This window comes from Lagenorhynchus albirostris, chromosome 1 (assembly GCF_949774975.1).
Source record: "Lagenorhynchus albirostris chromosome 1, mLagAlb1.1, whole genome shotgun sequence".
NCBI lineage: Eukaryota > Metazoa > Chordata > Mammalia > Artiodactyla > Delphinidae > Lagenorhynchus > Lagenorhynchus albirostris.
Genome location: NC_083095.1, coordinates 83,476,050 through 83,494,117, shown reverse-complemented (window position 1 = coordinate 83,494,117; position 18,068 = coordinate 83,476,050). Strand labels below are relative to the sequence as shown.

Below are 18,068 nucleotides of genomic sequence, written 5' to 3'. Positions count from 1 at the left end.
TCTCTTTCTTTCTTCCACTGGCTGGAGTTGTGTGGGAGTGACTTATTTGGCATGGGAAGAGGGCTGGCCTGGTCCCTCCTCCTTCCTCTTTCTCTCTGTTTCATCCATCTTTCTCATCAGGAGGCAGGTAGATTCAGGAGCTGTGCTCTCTCCACAGGTGGCCTGGAGTAAGTGGCAGTGGGCTTTGGATAACTCTTCTCTTGCCTGTGGTCTGGCTCTGTGGTGCCCTGTCCTACCCTGCTGATGAGCATGTCCTTCTGTCCCCATGCAGTGGTCAGCTCTCCTGGGGCTTGGATTAGGGCATGGCACAATAGGGCAGGATTGTGCCCTGTTCTGTTTAGAAAAAGGCCTTTTTCATGGATCCATTCAAGTCTCAGCTAACATGAAATTGTGCACTTTGCACACGGTAACTTTCTCCAAGGGTCTTTTAGATTGGGCCAAGACAGGAATTTCTAAATCATCAGAAAAACTCTACTGCAAACCATCTGAATCCAACCCTGAGAGCCTAATATAATGCTGGGTTTTTTTGTTTGTTTGTTTGATTTGGGGGTGAAGTAGAAAAGGATAGCTTTATCGCTTTGCCAGGCAAAAGGGGACACAGCAGGCTCCTGCCTCGAAAAACTATGTGTCCCAACCAGGGAGGATTTTTTTTTTTGCATATTAGATTTGTTTAGTCTTATCATACTTGACATCTCATATTATATACCAAAACTGTCAGACTAAAATATGTTTTGTAAATCATTGCGCTCTTTTGGAGTTAAGATACCTAAAGTAAGAAATATTAATCTGGAATGGGTCAGGTCCTACCAGTCTAAATAAATGATCTTTTTTTTTTGAAATTTTGAATTTTATTTTATTTATTTTTTATACAGCAGGTTCTTATTAGTTATCCATTTTATACATATTAGTGTATATATGTCAATCCCAATCTCCCAATTCATCCCACCACCACCCCGCCACTTTCCCCCCTTGGTGTCCATACGTTTGTTCTCTACATCTGTGTCTCAATTTCTGCCCTGCACACCAGTTCATCTGTACCATTTTTCTAGGTCCCACATATATGCGTTAATATACGATATTTGTTTTTCTCTTTCTGACTTACTTCATTCTGTATGACAGTCTCTAGATCCATCCATGTCTCTACAAATAACCCAATTTCATTCCTTTTTATGGCTGAGTAATATTCCATTGTATATATGTACCACATCTTCTTTATCCATTCGTCTGTTGATGGGCATTTAGGTTGCTTCCATGACCTGGCTATTGTAAATAGCGCAGCAATGAACATTGGGGTGCATGTGTCTTTTTGAAGTATGGTTTTCTCTGGGTACATGCCCAGTAGTGGGATTGCTGGGTCATATGGTAATTCTATTTTTAGTATTTTAAGGAACCTCCATACTGTTCTCCATAGTGGCTGTATCAATTTACATTCCCACCATCAGTGCAAGAGGGTTCCCTTTTCTCCACACCCTCTCCAGCATTTGTTGTTTGTAGATTTTCTGATAATGCCCATTCTAACTGGTGTGAGGTGATACCTCATTGCAGTTTTGATTTTCATTTCTCTAATAATTAGTGATATTGAGCAGCTTTTCTTGGCCTTCTGTACGTCTTCTTTGGAGAAATGTCTATTTAGGTCTACTGCCCATTTTTTGATTGGGTTGTTTGTTTTTTTAATATTGAGCTGCATGAGCTGTTTATATATTTTGGAGATTAATCCTTTGTCCGCTGATTCATTTGCAAATATTTTCTCCCATTCTGATGGTTGTCTTTTCATCTTGTTTGTAGTTTCCTTTGCTGTGCAAAAGATTTTAAGTTTCATTAGGTCCCATTTGTTTATTTTTGGTTTTATTTCCATTACTCTTAAGAGGTGGATCAAAAAAGATCTTGCTGTGATTTATGTCAAAGAGTGTTCTTCCTATGTTTTCCTCTAAGAGTTTTATAGTGTCCAGTCTTACATTTAGGTCTCTAATCCATTTTGAGTTTATTTTTGTGTATGATGTTAGGAAGTGTTCTAATTTCATTCTTCTACACGTAGCTATCCAGTTTTCCCAGCACCAGTTATTGAAGAGACTGTCTTTTCTCCGTTGTATATCCTTGCCTCCTTTGTCATAGATTAGTTGACCATATGTGTGTGAGTTTATCTCTGGGCTTTCTATCCTGTTCCATTGATCTATATTTCTGTTTTTGTGCCAGTACCATATTGTCTTGATTACTGTAGCTTTGTGGTGTAGTCTGAAGTCAGGGAGTCTGATTCCTCCAGCTCTGCTTTTTTCCCTCGAGACTGCTTTGGCTGTTTGGGGTCTTCTGTGTCCCCATACAAATTTTAAGATTTTTTTGTTCTTGTTCTGTAAAAAAATGCCATTGGCAATTTGATAGGGGTTAAATTGAATCTGTAGATTGCTTTGGGTAATATGGTCATTTTCACAATATTGATTCTTCCAATCCAAGAACATGGTATATTTCCCATCAGTTGGTATCATCTTTAATTTCTTTCATCAGTGTCTTATAGTTTTCTGCATACAGATCTTTTGTCTCCCTAGGTAGGTTTATTCCTAAGTATTTTATTCTTTTCGTTGCAGTGGTAAATGAGAGTGTCTCCTTAATTTCTCTTTCAGATTTTTCATCATTAGTATATAGGAATGCAAGATTTCTGTGCATTAATTTTGTATCCTGCAACTTTACCAAATTCATTGATTAGCTCTAGTAGTTTCCTCGTGGCATCTTTAGGATTCTCTATGTATAGTATCATGTCATCTGCAAACAGTGACAGTTTTACTTCTTTTCCAATTTGTATTCCTTTTATTTCTTTTTCTTCTCTGATTGCCATGTCTAGGACTTCCAAAACTATGTTGAATAATAGTGGTGAGAGTGGACATTGTTGTCTTGTTCCTGATCTTAGAGGAAATGCTTTCGGTTTTTCACTGTTGAGAATGATGTTTGCTGTGAGTTTGTAGTATATGGCCTTTATTATGTTGAGGTAGGTTCCCTCTATGCCCACTTTCTGGAGAGTTTTTATCATAAATCGTTGCTGAATTTTTTCAAAAGCTTTCTCTGCATCTATTGAGATGATCTTATGGTTTTTCTTCTTCAATTTGTTAATATGGTGTATCACAATGATTGATTTTCATATATTGAAGAATCCTTGCATCCCTGGGATAAATCCCACTTGATCATGGTGTATGATACTTTTAATGTGTTGTTGGACTCTGTTTGCTAGTATTTTGTTGAGGATTTTTGCATCTATATTCATCAGTGATATTGGTCTGTAATTTTCTTTTTTTGTAGTATCTTTGTCTGGTTTTGGTATCAGGGTGCTGGTGGCCTCATAGAATGAGTTTGGGAGTGTTCCTTCCTCTGCAATTTTTTGGAAGAATTTGAGAAGGATGGGTGGTAGCTGTTCTCTAAATGTTAGGTAGAATTCACCTGTGAAGCCATCTGGTCCTGGACTTTTGTTTGTTGGAAGATTTTTAGTCACAGTTTCAATTTCATTACTTGTGATTGGTCTGTTCATATTTTCTATTTCTTCGTGGTTCAGTCTTGGAAGGTTATACCTTTCTAAGAATTTGTCCATTTCTTCCAGCTTGTCCATTTTATTGGCATAGAGCTGCTTGTAGTAGTCTCCTAGGATGCTTTATATTTCTTCAGTGTCTGTTGTAACTTGTCCTTTTTCATTTCTCATTTTATTGATTAGAGTCCTCTCCCTCTTTTTATTGATGAGTCTGGCTAATGGTTTATCAGTTTTGTTTATCTTCTCAAAGAACCAGCTTTTGCTTTTCTTGATCTTTGCTATTGTTTTCTTTGTTTCTATGTCATTTATTTCTGCTCTGAACTTTATGATTTCTTTCCTTCTGCTAACTTTGGGTTTTGTTCTTCTTTCTTTAGTTCCTTTAGGTGTAATTTTAGGTTGTTTCTTTGAGATTTTTCTTGTTTCTTGAGGTAGGCTTGCATAGCTATAAACTCCCCTCTTAGAAGTGCTTTTGCTGCATCCCATAGGTTTTGGATCATCGTGTTTTTATTGCCATTTGTCTCTAAGTATTTTTTGATTTCCTCTTTGTTTTCTTCAGTGATCTCTTGGTTATTTAGTAACATATTATTTAGCCTACATGTGTTTGTGTTTTTTTGTTTTTTTCCCTGTAACTGATTTCTAATCTCATAGCGTTGTGGTCAGAAAAGATGCTAGATATGATTTCAGTTTTCTTAAATTTACTGAGGCTTGATTTGTGACCCATGATGTGATCTATCCTGGAGATTGTTCCATGTGCACTTGAGAAGAAAGTAATCTGCTGTTTTTGGATGGAATGTCCTATAAATACCAATTAAATCTGTCTGGTCTATTGTGTCATTTAAAACTTGGGTTTCCTTATTAATTTTCTTTCTGAGTGATCTGTCCATTGTTGTAAGTGAAGTGTTAAAGTCGCCCACTATTATTGTGTTACTGTCGATTTCCTCTTTTATAGCGCTTAGCAGTTGCCTTATGTATTGAGGTGCTCCTATGCTGGGTGCATATATATTTACAATTGTTATATCTTCTTGGATCGATCCCTTGATCATTATGTAGTGTCCTTCCTTGTCTCTTGTAACATTCTTTATTTTAAAGTCTATTTTATCTGATATGAGTATTTCTACTCCAGCTTTCTTTCGATTTCCATTTGCATGGAATATCTTTTTCCATCCCCTCACATTCAGTCTGTATGTGTCCCTAGGTCTGAACTGGGTCTCTTGTAGACAGCATATATATGGGTCTTGTTTTTTTTTTTTTTTTTTTTTTTTTTTGCGGTACGCGGGCCTCTCACTGTTGTGGCCTCTCCCGTTGCGGAGCACAGGCTGCGGACGCGCAGGCTCAGCGGCCATGGCTCACGGGCCCAGCCGCTCCGCGGCATGTGGGATCTTCCCAGACCGGGGCACAAACCCGTGTCCCCTGCATCGGCAGGCGGACTCTCAACCACTGCGCCACCAGGGAAGCCCTGGGTCTTGTTTTTGTATCCATTCAGCAAGCCTGTGTCTTTTGGTTGGAGCATTTAATCCATTCACATTTAAGGTAATTATCGATATGTATGTTCCTATGACCATTTTCTTAATTGTTCTGGGTTTGTTTTTGTAGGTCCTTTTCTTCTCTTGTTTTTTCCACTTAGAGAAGTTCCTTTAGCATTTGTTGCAGAGCTGGTTTGGTGGTGCTGAATTCTCTTAGCTTTTGATTGGCTGTAAAGCTTTTGATTTCTCTGTCAAATCTGAATGAGATCCTTGCCGGCTCTAGTAATTTTGGTTGTAGGTTCTTCCCTTTCATCACTCCATATCATGCCACTCCCTTCTGGCTTGTAGAGTTTCTGCTCAGAACTCAGCTGTAAACCTTATGGGAGTTCCCTTGTATGTTATTTGTTGTTTTTCCCTTGCTGCTTTCAATAATTTTTCTTTTTCTTTAATTTTTGTCAATTTGATTACTATGTGTCTTGGCATGTTCGTCCTTGGATTTATCCTGCCTGGGACTGTCTGTGCTTCCAGGACTTGGGTGGCTATTTCCTTTCACATGATAGGAAAGTTTTCAACTATAATCTCTTCAAATATTGTCTCAGTCCCTTTCTTTTTCTCTTCTTCTTCTAGGACTCCTATAATTCGAATGTTGTTATGTTTAATGTTGTACCAGAGGTCTCTTATGCTATCTTCATTTCTTTTCATTTTTTTTTCTTTATTCTGTTCCACGGCAGAGAATTGCACCATTCTGTCTTCCAGGTCACTTAGCTGTTCTTCTGCCTCAGTTATTCTACTATTGATTCCTTCTAGTTTATTTTTCAATTCATTTATTGTATTGTTCATCTGTTTGTTTGTTCTTTGATTCTTCTAGTTCTTTGTTCTTTAATTCTTCTACGTCTTTGTTAAACATTTCTAGCATCTTCTCGATCTTTGCCTCCATTCTTTTTCCAAGGTCCTGGATCATCTTCACTATCATTATTCTGAATTCTTTTTCTGGCAGATTACCTATCTCCATTTCATTTAGTTGTCTTTCTGGGGTTTTATCTTGTTCCTTCATCTGGTACATAGCCCTCTGCCCTTTCATCTTGTCTATCTTTCTGTGAATGTGGTTTTTGTTCCACAGGCTGCAGGATTGTAGTTCTTCTTGTTCTGCTGTCTGCCCTTTGGTGGATGAGGCTATCTAAGAGGCTTGTGCAAGTTTCCTGATGGGAGGGACTGGTGGTGGGTAGAGCTGGGTGTTGCTGTGGTGGGCAGAGCTCAGTAAAACTTTAATCTGCTTGTCTGCTGGTGAGTTGGGCTGGGTTCCCTCCCTGTTGGTTGTTTGGCCTGAGGCAGCCCAACAGTGGAGCCTACCTGGGCTCTTGGTGGGGCTAATGACAGACTCTGGGAGGGCTCATGCCAAGGAGTACTTCCCAGAACTTCTGCTGCCAGTGTCCTTGTCCTCACGGTGACACACAGCCACCCCCATCTCTGCAGGAGACAGTCCAACACTAGCAGGTAGGTCTGGTTCGGTCTCCTATGGGGTCACTGCTCCTTCCCCTGGGTCCTGATGTGCACACTACTTTGTGTGTGCCCTCCAAGAGTGGAGTCTCTGTTTCCCCCAGTCCTGTCAAAGTCCTGCAGTCAAATCCCGCTAGCCTTCAAAGTCTAATTCTGTAGGAATTCCTCCTCTCGTTGCCAGACCCCCAGATTGGGAAGCCTGATGTGAGGCTCAGAACCTTCACTCCAGTGGGTGGATTTCTGTGGTATAAGTGTTCTCCAGTTTGTGAGTCATCCACCCACCAGTTATGGGATTTGATTTTATTGTGATTGTGCCCCTCCTACCATCTCATTGCGGCTTCTCCTTTGTCTTTGGATGTGGGGTATCATTTTTGGTGAGTTCCAGTGTCTTCCTGTCGATGATTTTTCAGCAGTTAGTTGTGATTCTTGTCCTCTCACAAGAGGGAGTGAGTGCACATCTTTCTACTCCACCATATTGAACCAATAATCTCCCACACAGCAATTTTTATGCAGAAGTTTGCCTTAAAAGGTATTTATGACAAAAAAGAAAAGAAATTCATCCCAATTCTATATTGTGATATTGGAATGATATGTTACCAAAGAGAGAAGAATACAGAATACTAATTCATATTTACAGTTTGGTGAGATAGTCTGATGACTGTAAACCAAAGCATTATATGTATAAAGTTACAGGAAGCATTTTTAATTAAAAACATGCTTTCTAAATTTGTTTTTGTCTGTGTTCTTTATTGAAGTGAGGCACCTGGTTTTGTATTTTGCACTGCTAATATTTTGGGAAAGCCATAATAAAGGAGGAAATAAGATTTTGAGATGAAAGAAACGGTGTGGAGGTGCCACCTAGTGGTCACATCCTCGTGTCTGTATTCTCTTTCTTGCCAGTGGTAATTGGAAGTCAGTGGAGGGTTGCTTAGTCCAGTTGGGGTTTCCTCGAGAATCCCTTTACGATGTCAGTGGTGAATCGATTAGCATATTGTTGTCTTGATAGGATAATGTTTTTCCCTTTGTTTTATGGTCACTAAAATTATCCTGCTCCAAATTCATTATTTAAAATAACTTTTATTAGCTGGCTGATTTTTGTTATCCTTTTTGCTAGTGTTAACTATGCCAGCAAGATTTGAGTTACACTTGAAAATCATAGCTTCGTGATTTTTTACCATTTCGTTGAAATGATCTCACACGTGAACATACAGAAGACATGTAGTGTGTCTGGAGTGTATTGTGGGACCTAACCGAAGTCTGGATGATGGCCAGGTGCAGTGAAATTTCATTAAAAGTCTTTCTTCTTCTTTTAGGATTAATCTGTCTTTAGAATAATTCCATAGAAGAAAAAGATCAATGGGAAAACTCATCTTTAAAATTTTTTTTTTCAGATTAGCTGTGTTCAGCAAGCACACACCTCATTAGAAAGATAGCCTGTACTATTAGACAGTTGATTGTACTAATTTCTTTTCTTTACCCTTAAACCACAGGTAATCCAGAATCATGTCCAATATTGAAGTTTTTCAAAACAAAGTGCTAGTGATAGAGATCTTAAGAATGGTCAAAATTCCCAGAGGTGTATATTATCTCCTCAGTGACGAGTAATCTTTGAAAGTTCCTCTGTTCGTGTGTATGATGCAGGGAGGGAGTTAGGGGTTGGGGAGGAACGTTTGCAGTAAAGGACTTTTACTGGGTTATAAAATAAATTTTCTCAGGATGATTTTTACTTTATTAGTATTGTTTTGGTATCTATTTTGGGCAGTATTTGCACAAAGAATCTTAACATCTGATTAGGTACTAACATTTTGTCTTTATTACACATGAAGTTTTTTTTTTTTTTTGTCAAGGAAATTCTCATGGTGGAATTAAATAAAACATTAAAGAAAGAACAGGAGAGCTCTTCAGACCAATGTAGACTTTAGCTAAAAACTTCCTGAAAGATGCTCTCTGAGATTTGCAAAGACAGCCCAGATAACACACCAGTCACTTAGACTGTAAAATGTCTACTGCATGGGGGTCATTGCTGAGCAGAATACAAAAGTACGTATGATGGAGTCTGTATTCTCAAGGTCCTAGTAAGAGGCAGTATTGAGACAAGTGTGGAGCCAAATTGTCTGTGTTTGAGTCCCTGCTCTGCCCCTTACTAGTAGTGTGACTTTTGAGAAGTTACTTGACCTCTCTCTGCCTCAGTTTCCTCCTCTGTGAGTGGAAATAATAAGAACTGACCTTGTAGGGTTGAATGTAAAGTTCTTAGAACAGTGCCTGGATATATGCGGACTCAGTCCACATCGGGTGTTCTCATCTCATCATCTGGTGAGGAAGCCAAAGCATAGGCATCATACACAAGAGGACACTTCAACACTGTATTTGATAAGTAGGAAATTGATAGGACCTTTTACTAGAATGGTTCACAAAAGACAAACCAGTATGAGCAAGATATTTTAGAAAGGGAGGAAATAGGAATAGAACTGAGTTTTGAACACTTCAAAAAAAAAAAAAAGATCTGAAGCCAGTTTTTCCTATTCAGATTTCAGTTGTGGAGAATTATGATTTTTTTTAACAACTTTATTGGAGTATGATTGCTTTACAATGGTGTGTTAGTTTCTGCTTTATAACAAAGTGAATCAGTTATACATAAATCCCCATATCTCTTCCCTCTTGCATCTCCCTTCTCGTACCCTCCCTATCCCACCCCTCTATGTGGTCACAAAGCACCGAGCTGATCTCCCTGTGCTATACGGCTGCTTCCCACTAGCTATCTATTTTACATTTGGTAGTATATACATGTCTATGCCACTCTCTCACTTTGTCCCAGCTTACCCTTCCCCGTCCCTGTGTCCTCAAGTCCATTCTCTAGTAGGTCTGCGTCTTTATTCCCATCCTGCCCCTAGGTTCTTCATGACCTTTTTTTTTTTTTTTAGATTCCATATATATGTGTTAACAGATGGTATTTGTTTTTCTCTTTCTGACTTACTTCATTCTGTATGACAGACTCTAGGTCCATCCATGTCTCTGCAAATAACCCAATTTCGTTTCTTTTTATGGCTCAGTAATATTCCATTGTATATATGTGCCACATCTTCTTTATCCATTCATCTGTCGAATGACACTTAGGTTGCTTCCATGTCCTGGCTATTGTAAATAGTGCTGCAATGAGCATTGTGGTACATGACTCTTTTTGAATTATGGTTTTCTCACAGTATATGCCCAGTAGTGGGATTGCTGGGTTGTATGGTAGTTCTATTTTTAGTTTTTTAAGGAACCTCCATACTGTTCTCCATAGTGGCTGTATCAATTTACATTCCCACCAACAGTGCAAGCACACCTTCTCCAGCATTTATTGTTTGTAGATATTTTGATGATGGCCATTTTGACTGGTGTGAGCTGATATCTCATTGTAGTTTTGATTTGCATTTCTCTAATGATTAGTGATGTTGAGCATCCTTTCATGTGTTTGTTGGCAATCTGTATATCTTCTTTCGAGAAATGTCTATTTAGGTCTTCTGCCCATTTTTGGATTGGGTTGTTTGTGTTTTTGATATTGAGCTGTATGAGTTGCTTGTATGTTTTGGAGATTAATCCTTTGTCCATTGCTTCATTTGCAAATATTTTCTCCCATTCTGAGGGTTGTCTTTTCATCGTGTTTAAGTTTTCCTTTGCTATGCAAAAGCTTTTAAGTTTTATTAGGTCCCATTTTTTAATTTTTGTTTTTATTTCCATTTCTCTAGGAGATGGGTCAAAAAGAATCTTGCTGTGATTTATGTCATAGAGTGTTCTGCCTATGTTTTCCTCTAAGAGTTTGATAGTGTCTGGCCTTACATTTAGATTTTTAATCCATTTTGAGTTTATTTTTGTGTATGGTGTTAGGGAGTGTTCTAATTTCATTATTTTACATGTAGCTGTCCAGTTTTCCCAGCACCACTTATTGAAGAGGCTGTCTTTTCTCCATTGTATATTCTTGCCTCCATAAGGTGACCATATGTGCGTGGGTTTATCTCTGGGTTTTCTATCCTGTTCCATTGATCTGTATTTCTGTTTTTGTGCCAGTACCATACTGTCTTGATTACTGTAGCTTTGTAGTATAGTCTGAAGTCAGGGAGCCTGATTCCTCCAGCTTGGTTTTTCTTTCTCAAGATTGCTTTGGCTATTCGGGGTCTTTTGTGTTTCCATACAAATTGTGAAATTTTTTGTTCTAGTTCTGTGAAAAATGCCAGTGGTAGTTTGATAGGGATTTCATTGAATCTGTAGATTGCTTTGGGTAGTATAGTCATTTTCACAATGTTGATTCTTCCAATCCAAGAACATGGTATATCTCTCCATCTATTTGTATCATCTTTAATTTCTTTCATCAGTGTCTTATAATTTTCTGCATCAGTGGGAGGGAGCTGTGAAGGAGGAAAGGTTTCCACACACCAGGAAGCCCCTTTGCAGGCAGAGACTGTGGGTGGCGGAGGGGGGAAGCTTCGGAACCATGGAGGAGAGCGCAGCAACTGGGGTGCAGAGGGCAAAGCGCAGAGATTCCTGCACAGAGGATTGGTGCTGACCAGCACTCACCAGCCCGAGAGGCTTGTCTGCTCCCCCGCCGGGACGGGTGAGGGGGTGGGGCTGGGAGCTGAGGCTCTGGCTTCGGAGGTTGGATCCCAGGGAAAGGTCTGGGGTTGGCTGTGAGAACACGGCCTGAAGGGGCTAGTGTGCCACAGCTAGCCGGGAGGGAGTCAAGGAAAAAGTCTGGAGCTGCGGAAGAGGCAAGAGACTTTTTCTTGCCTCTTTGTTTCCTGGTGCGTGAGGAGAGGGGATTAAGAGCGCCGCTTAAAGGAGTTCCAGAGATGGGCGTGAGCTGCGGCTATCAGTGCGGACCCCAGAGACGGGCATGAGATGCTAAGGCTGCTGCTGCAACCACCAAGAAGCCTGTGTGCGAGCACAGATCACTATCCACACCTCCCTTCTGGGAGCCTGTGCAGCCCACCACTGCCAGGGTCCTGTGATCCAGGGACAACTTCCCCGGGAGAATGCACGGCGCGCCTCAGGCTGCTGCATCGTCACTTTGGCCTCTGCCGCCGCAGGCTCGCCCCGCACTCTGTACCCCTCCCTCCCCCCCGGCCTGAGTGAGCCAGAGCCCCCGAATCAGCTGCTCCTTTAACCCTGTCCAGTCTGAGCAAAGAACAGACGCCCTCCGGTGACCTACACGCAGAGGCGGGGCCAAATCCAAAGCTGAACCCCAGGAGCTGTGCAAACAAAGAAGAGAAAGGGAAACCTCTCCCAGCAGCCTCAGGAGCAGCGGTAAGTCTTCACAGTCAACTTGAGGTACCTGCATCTGTGGAATACCTGAATAGACAACGAATCATCCCAAATTGAGGAGGTGGATTTTGGGAGCAAAGATATATTTTTTTTTTTCCCTTTTTCTCTTTTTGTAAGTGGTATGTGTATGCTTCTGTGTGTGATTTTGTCTGTATAGCTTTGCTTTCATCATTTATCCTAGGGTTCTGTCTGTCTGTTTTTGTTTTGTATAGTTTTTAGTGCTTGTTATCATTGGTGGATTTGTTTTTGGTTTGGTTGCTCTCTTCTTTCTTTATTTTTTTTAATTAAAAAATTTTTTTAATAATTATTTTTAATTTTAATAACTTTATTTTATCTCCTTCCTCCCTCCCTCCCTCCCTCTCTCTCTCTCTCTTTCTTTCTTTCTTTCTTTCTTTCTTTTTTTTCTCCCTTTTATTCTGAGCTGTGTGGATGACAGGCTCTTGGTGCTCCAGCCAGGTGTCAGGGCTGTGCCTCTGAGGTGGGAGAGCCAAGTTCAGGACATTGGTCCAGAAGAGACCTCCCCGCTCCACGTAATATCAAGCAACGAAAATCTTCCAGAGATCTCCATCTCAACGCCAAGACCCAGCTCTACTCAATGATGAGTGAGCTACAGTGCTGGACACCCCATGCCAAACAACTAGCAAGACAGGAACATAACCCCACCCATTAGCAGAAGCTGCCTAAAATCATAATAAGGCCACAGACACCCCAAAACACACCACCAGACGTGGACCTGCCCACCAGAAAGACAAGATCCAGCCTCATCCACCAGAACACAGGCACTAGTCCCCTCCACCAGGAAGCCTACACAACCCACTGAACCAACCTTACCCACTGGGTGCAGACACCAAAAACAACAGGAACTACGAACCTGCAGCCTGCGAAAAGGAGACCCCAAACACAGTAAGTTAAGCAAAATGAGAAGACAGCAAAACACAGAGCAGATGAAGGAGGAAGGTAAAAACCCACGAGACCTAACAAATGAAGAGGAAATAGGCAGTCTACCTGAAAAAGAATTCAGAATAATGATAGTAAACATGATCCAAAATCTTGGAAATAGAATGGAAAAAATACAAGAAATGTTTGCCAAGGATCTCGAAGAACTAAAAAGCAAACAAACAGCGATGAACAACACAATAAATGAAATTAAAAGTTCTCTAGAAGGGATCAATAGCAGAATAACTGAGGCAGAAGAACGGATAAGTGACCTGGACGATAAAATAGTGGAAATAACTTTCACAGAGCAGAATAAAGAAAAAAGAGTGAAAAGAATTGAGGACAGTCTCAGAGACCTCTGGGACAACATTAAACACACCAACATTAGAATTATAGGGGTGCCAGAAGAAGAAGAGAAAAAGAAAGGGACTGAGAAAATATTTGAAAAGATTATAGTTGAAAACTTCCCTAATCTGGGAAAGGAAATAGTTAATCAAGTCCAGGAAGCACAGAGAGACCCATACAAGTTAAATCCAAGGAGAAATACGCCAAGACACCTATTAATCAAACTATCAAAAATTAAATGCAAAGAATTATGATTCTTGATGCTGTGTCCTTCTATAGGGCTAAGGACAAAAAGTAAGCTCTCCCCTTGTTTGCTCATCATTCATTTTTCATTTATTGAGCACCGATTTATGGACTATGTCCTATGTGCCAGGCACTCTGCTTGGCACTGGGGAATCCAATGGGGGGAGAGGCAGACAAGAATCAGTGCTGTAGTTTTTGTTCTCCAACCTTTTAAATAATTTTCCGCACGTGCCTCAGTGTGCTCTCTGGATTCCTCATGCTCAACTTTAAAAAATTTTTATGTTAAAAAACCATTGACTGGGGCTTCCCTGGTGGCGCAGTGGTTGAGAGTCTGCCTGCTGATGCAGGGGACACGGGTTCGTGCCCCGGTCTGGGAAGATCCCACATGCCGCAGAGTGGCCGGGCCCGTGAGCCATGGCCACTGAGCCTGCGCGTCCGGAGCCCGTGCTCCGCAACGGGAGAGGCCACAGCAGTGAGAGGCCCGCGTACCGCAAAAAACAACAACAAAAATACCATGGACTGTGAAAATTTTCAAACACATACAACAACATAGTCAGAGGAGTCTAATGAAAACCCAGGTACCCATTACCCATCCTCAGCTTCAGCATTTATCGTACCTATGACCCCCTTCCTGACCCTGTGCCTGTAGGAGTTATTTTAAAGCAAATCCAAGACATCATGCCATTTCACCCATAAATACTCAGTATGAGTCTCTAATTGGTAAGGGTTTTTCAGAAATATAACCACTGTGCCATTATCCACCTAACAAAATTAAGAATAATTCCTTAATATTAAATTATCTCAAAGATATTTACTTTTTTTTTAAGTTTAAATTAACATACAGAAAAGTGGACTTTTTTGGTGTAAGGTCCCATGAATTTTAACACATGTAAGAATACAGAACAGTTCGATTGCTTCCCCAGACTCTCCATGCTATCCCTTTGTAGTTACACTCTTCCCACATCTGTAGGAGAACACCATATAAATGGAATAATGTGGCATATACTCTTGTGTCTGTTTTTTTTCGCTCAGCATAATGCCTTTGAAATTCATTCAAGTTGCATGTATCTATAGTTCTTTCCCTTTCATTGCTATATTCCATTGTATGAAATACATTGAATAGTTTTCCATTGTATGGATGTACCATAGTTTGTCCATTTATCTGTTGAAGGATATTCGGGCTATTTGCAATTTTTGGCAGTAATGAATAGAACCAGGTTTTTGTGTGAACATCAATTTTCATTTCTCTGAGATAAATGCTCAAAAGTGAATTGCTGAGTTGTTTGGTAAGTATATGTTTACCTTTAGAAGAAACTGCAAAAACTGTTTTCCACAGTGGCTATACATTTTGCATTTTCCTTCAGTCATATATGATTGTTTGAATTGTTCCATAGTCTTTCCAGTACTTGGCATTGTTAGAATTTAAAATTTTGGCCATTCTAGTAGGTGTGTAGTGGTATATCATCATTGTTTTAATTTGCATTTTCCTGTGGCTAATGATGTTGAATGTATTTTCATGAGCCTGTTTGCCATGTATACATCCCCTTTGGTGAAATGTTTGTCTTTTGCCCTTTTTTTAAAGTTGGGTTGTTTATTTTCTTACTGTTGAGGTTTGAGAGTTCTTTAAATATTCTGTTTCCAAGTCCATTATCAGATAAAGGACTGATTTATCTTTTTTGCAAAATATTTTCTTCCACTTTGTTGGCTTGTCTTTTCATTCTCTTAACAATGTCTTTTGCAGAGGAGAAAATTTTAATTTTGAGGTAGTTTTAATTTATCATTTTCTTCTTTTGGTGTCATGTCTAGAAATCTTTGCCTAACCCCGGGTCATGAAGATTTTCTTTTATGCTTTCTTTTAAAAGTTTTATAGTTTTACATTTTAACACTAGATATATGATCCATTTTGAATTAATTTTGTTTTGTTTCATTGTTTTTCCCGTATAAAAAAGGATCCCAATATCAAGGTATAGGGAAGGGGAAGAACAAGGGACATACCCCTTGGTGTAAGGACGCAGAGGGGGCAGGAGAAGGATAAGCCTCAAAAGGAGGGGTGGGAGGGGAATGTCATTAAGGCAGCAAAATATTCTCTGTAAAAAGTTGGGGGAGTCTCCATAGCCTCAGAGATGAAGGCAGAGGTGGCCTTCTTAGTGGGGGGCTCTCCACTCAAATGTTCAAAGGAAGGGAATGTTGGCTTCTCTTCTCTTCGTTCTGTTGCAACTATTCCTTGGCTCACTCTGGGTTACCTTCTGCCTTATGTAGATGAGAGTGCTGTGGGGCTCGGAAGGCAAAGATTCACTTGTGTGGGTTAAAAGTCAGCATCTCCAGCAGCAGCTGTGCTCCAGACTCCTCCATCTCAGGTACCACCAACTGCACTGTGCAGGGCCCTCTGAGGGAAAAGCCTCCTGGGGGTAGAGACACATCTCGGGGCCAGTCATCCGCTGGGGGCAGTCCAGTCAGGTCAAAGATTTTGCCTAACCGGTCAGCTTTAGAGTTTCCACAGAAGAGAGGCTTTCAATGAAACATCTCTGTGGAGATACAGCCAACGCTCCACATGTCCACAGGGTTGCATACGTAGACTGCAAAAGAACTTGTGGAGCACGGTACCAGAGTGTAACAACCACAGGTGTAAGTGCCATCTGGTAGCTGTAGATTCTGGCCAGGCCAAAGTCAGCCAGCTTGACTGTCCCACCACTTGTCACCAGAATGTTCTCTGGCTTCAGGTCTTGATGAACGATGCAGTTGGCATGAAGGAAATCTAGGCCTCTTAGAAACTGGTGCATCAGATCCTTGATGGTCTCCACTGGCAAGCCTGGTGGGGGTGCCTTGTCCCGATATGTCCTTAGGTCTTGGTCCACATGCTCAAACACCAGGGTCACTTTGGTCTCCCGGTCAGTTCAGGCTGTGGCACAGATGTCCATCAGTCAGACAACACTGGGATGCTCAAAAGCCTCCAGCCGCCGCAATAAGCCACCCCATGAGCTGTGCTGATGGGAAGGCCCCCTCCAGCACCTCCTCCACTGGGGATTCTTACACTCTTGAGGGCCACAGAGTAGCCACTGTGGGGATCATGGGCCTTATACACCGTCCCATAGGCACCAACACCAATCTCAGCCACTGGCTCATATCGAGGGGTAGCCATTCTCAGACCAGAGGAGACCCTACAATCACAGAGACTCCTACCACCGAAATTCCTTCCACAGTTCGGATGGTATGAGCCTCACCCCGTGTCTGGAGCTGTGGGGGAGGCCTGTTATTGGGGCCTTGGAGCCAGTTCCTGCGGCGCCGTACACTTGAGCTTGGTCTGGGGCAGCTGGCCGCTATGGGGCCGACCATAGACCTTGAGTTAAATTTTATAAAAGATATAAAGTTTAGGTCAAGGTTCCTTTGTTTTTGCATATGGATGTCCATTTGTTCCAACACCATTTGCTGAGGACTGGTTTTTTTCCATTGAATTATTTTTACACTCTTTTCAAATGTAACCTGGCCATATATGTGTGGATCTATTACTGGACTCTTTATTCTGTTCTGTTGCTCTATTGTGTCTATCCCTTTGCCAGTACTGCACTGTCTTAATTACTGCAGCTTTATGGTAAGTCTTCAAATCAGGTCATGTGATTTCCCTAATTTTATTTTTCTTTTATAAAAATTATTTTGGCTATCCTAGTTCTTTTTTGTCTTTTCATATAAATTTTAGAATCAGCTTGTCTATATGTATAGAGAATCATGCTAGGATTTTGATTGAGGTTGCACAAATTTATAGATAAGTTTGGTGAGAACAGACATCTTTATTATGTTGAATCTTCCAATCCATCAACATGGTACACCTTTCTATTTAAGTCTTCTTTGATTTCTTTCAGCAGCATTTTGTGGTTTCAGTATATAGATGCTATACATACATTTTTAGATTTATACTTAAGTATTTAGTTTTTTGGAACTATTATAAATGGTACGTTTTTTGGGATCTAGTTATACCATGCTAGTATATATATAAATATGATTAATTTTTGTGTGTTGACTTTTATCTGGTGAACTTGCTAAAAATCACTTATTAGTTCCAGGTGGGTTTTTTTGTTTCCTTCCTGGTACCATGGGGCTTTCTCCATAGTTAGTCATCTTGTCTGTGAATAGGAATAGTTTTATTTTTTAATTTCCAATCTTGTGTACCTTTTATTTCTTCTTCTTGCCTTTTTTTCTTACACTGGCAAGAACTTCCAGTACAGTTTTGAATAGGGGTGGTGAGAGTGGACATTTCTGCTTTGTTTTTAATTTTGGGATGAAAGCATTCAATCTTTTACCATTAAGTATGATTTTAGCTGCAGGTTTTATCTGGTTGAAGAAGTTCCCTTTTATTCCTGCTTTGCTGAGAGAGTTTTAAAATCAAGAATGGATGTTAAATTTTTCAAATGCTTTTCTATATCAATTGATGTGATTGTTATTATTATTTTTATCATTTTTCCAGTAGACTGCTACTCTGGTAGATTACATTGGTTGGTTTTTGCCTATTGAACTAGTCTTGCGTTCCCATGATAAATCTACTTGGTTGAGGTTCACGTCAAGTTTTGAAGTTCCAGCTGGAGATGTCTAATAAGGGATCGACTAGCAGAGAACATGTAGACTTGTGTTTGGGTTGATATTTATACTGGAAATCAGCTGGCTATTTGGGCTGTTAACCACCCGATTAACTTCTGTTGTCCTGCTCCCTGAGGACCCACCCAGTGAGCAGCCATGCCTCTGCTGCTTATATACTTTACTTCTACCCCCATCTATGTACATATATT

The 18,068-nt window shown here is 40.4% G+C and overlaps 1 protein-coding gene and 1 pseudogene across 1 annotated transcript in view; one reads left to right on the top strand and one right to left on the bottom strand.

Moving 5' to 3' along the window:
• The window catches only part of FSIP1 (fibrous sheath interacting protein 1), a 195,565-nt gene that overhangs the window by 94,199 nt on the left and 83,298 nt on the right, over nucleotides 1-18,068 (top strand). The gene's annotated exons all lie outside the window — the stretch shown is intronic.
• Nucleotides 15,502-16,516, bottom strand: LOC132531139 (cyclin-dependent kinase 4-like; annotated as a pseudogene).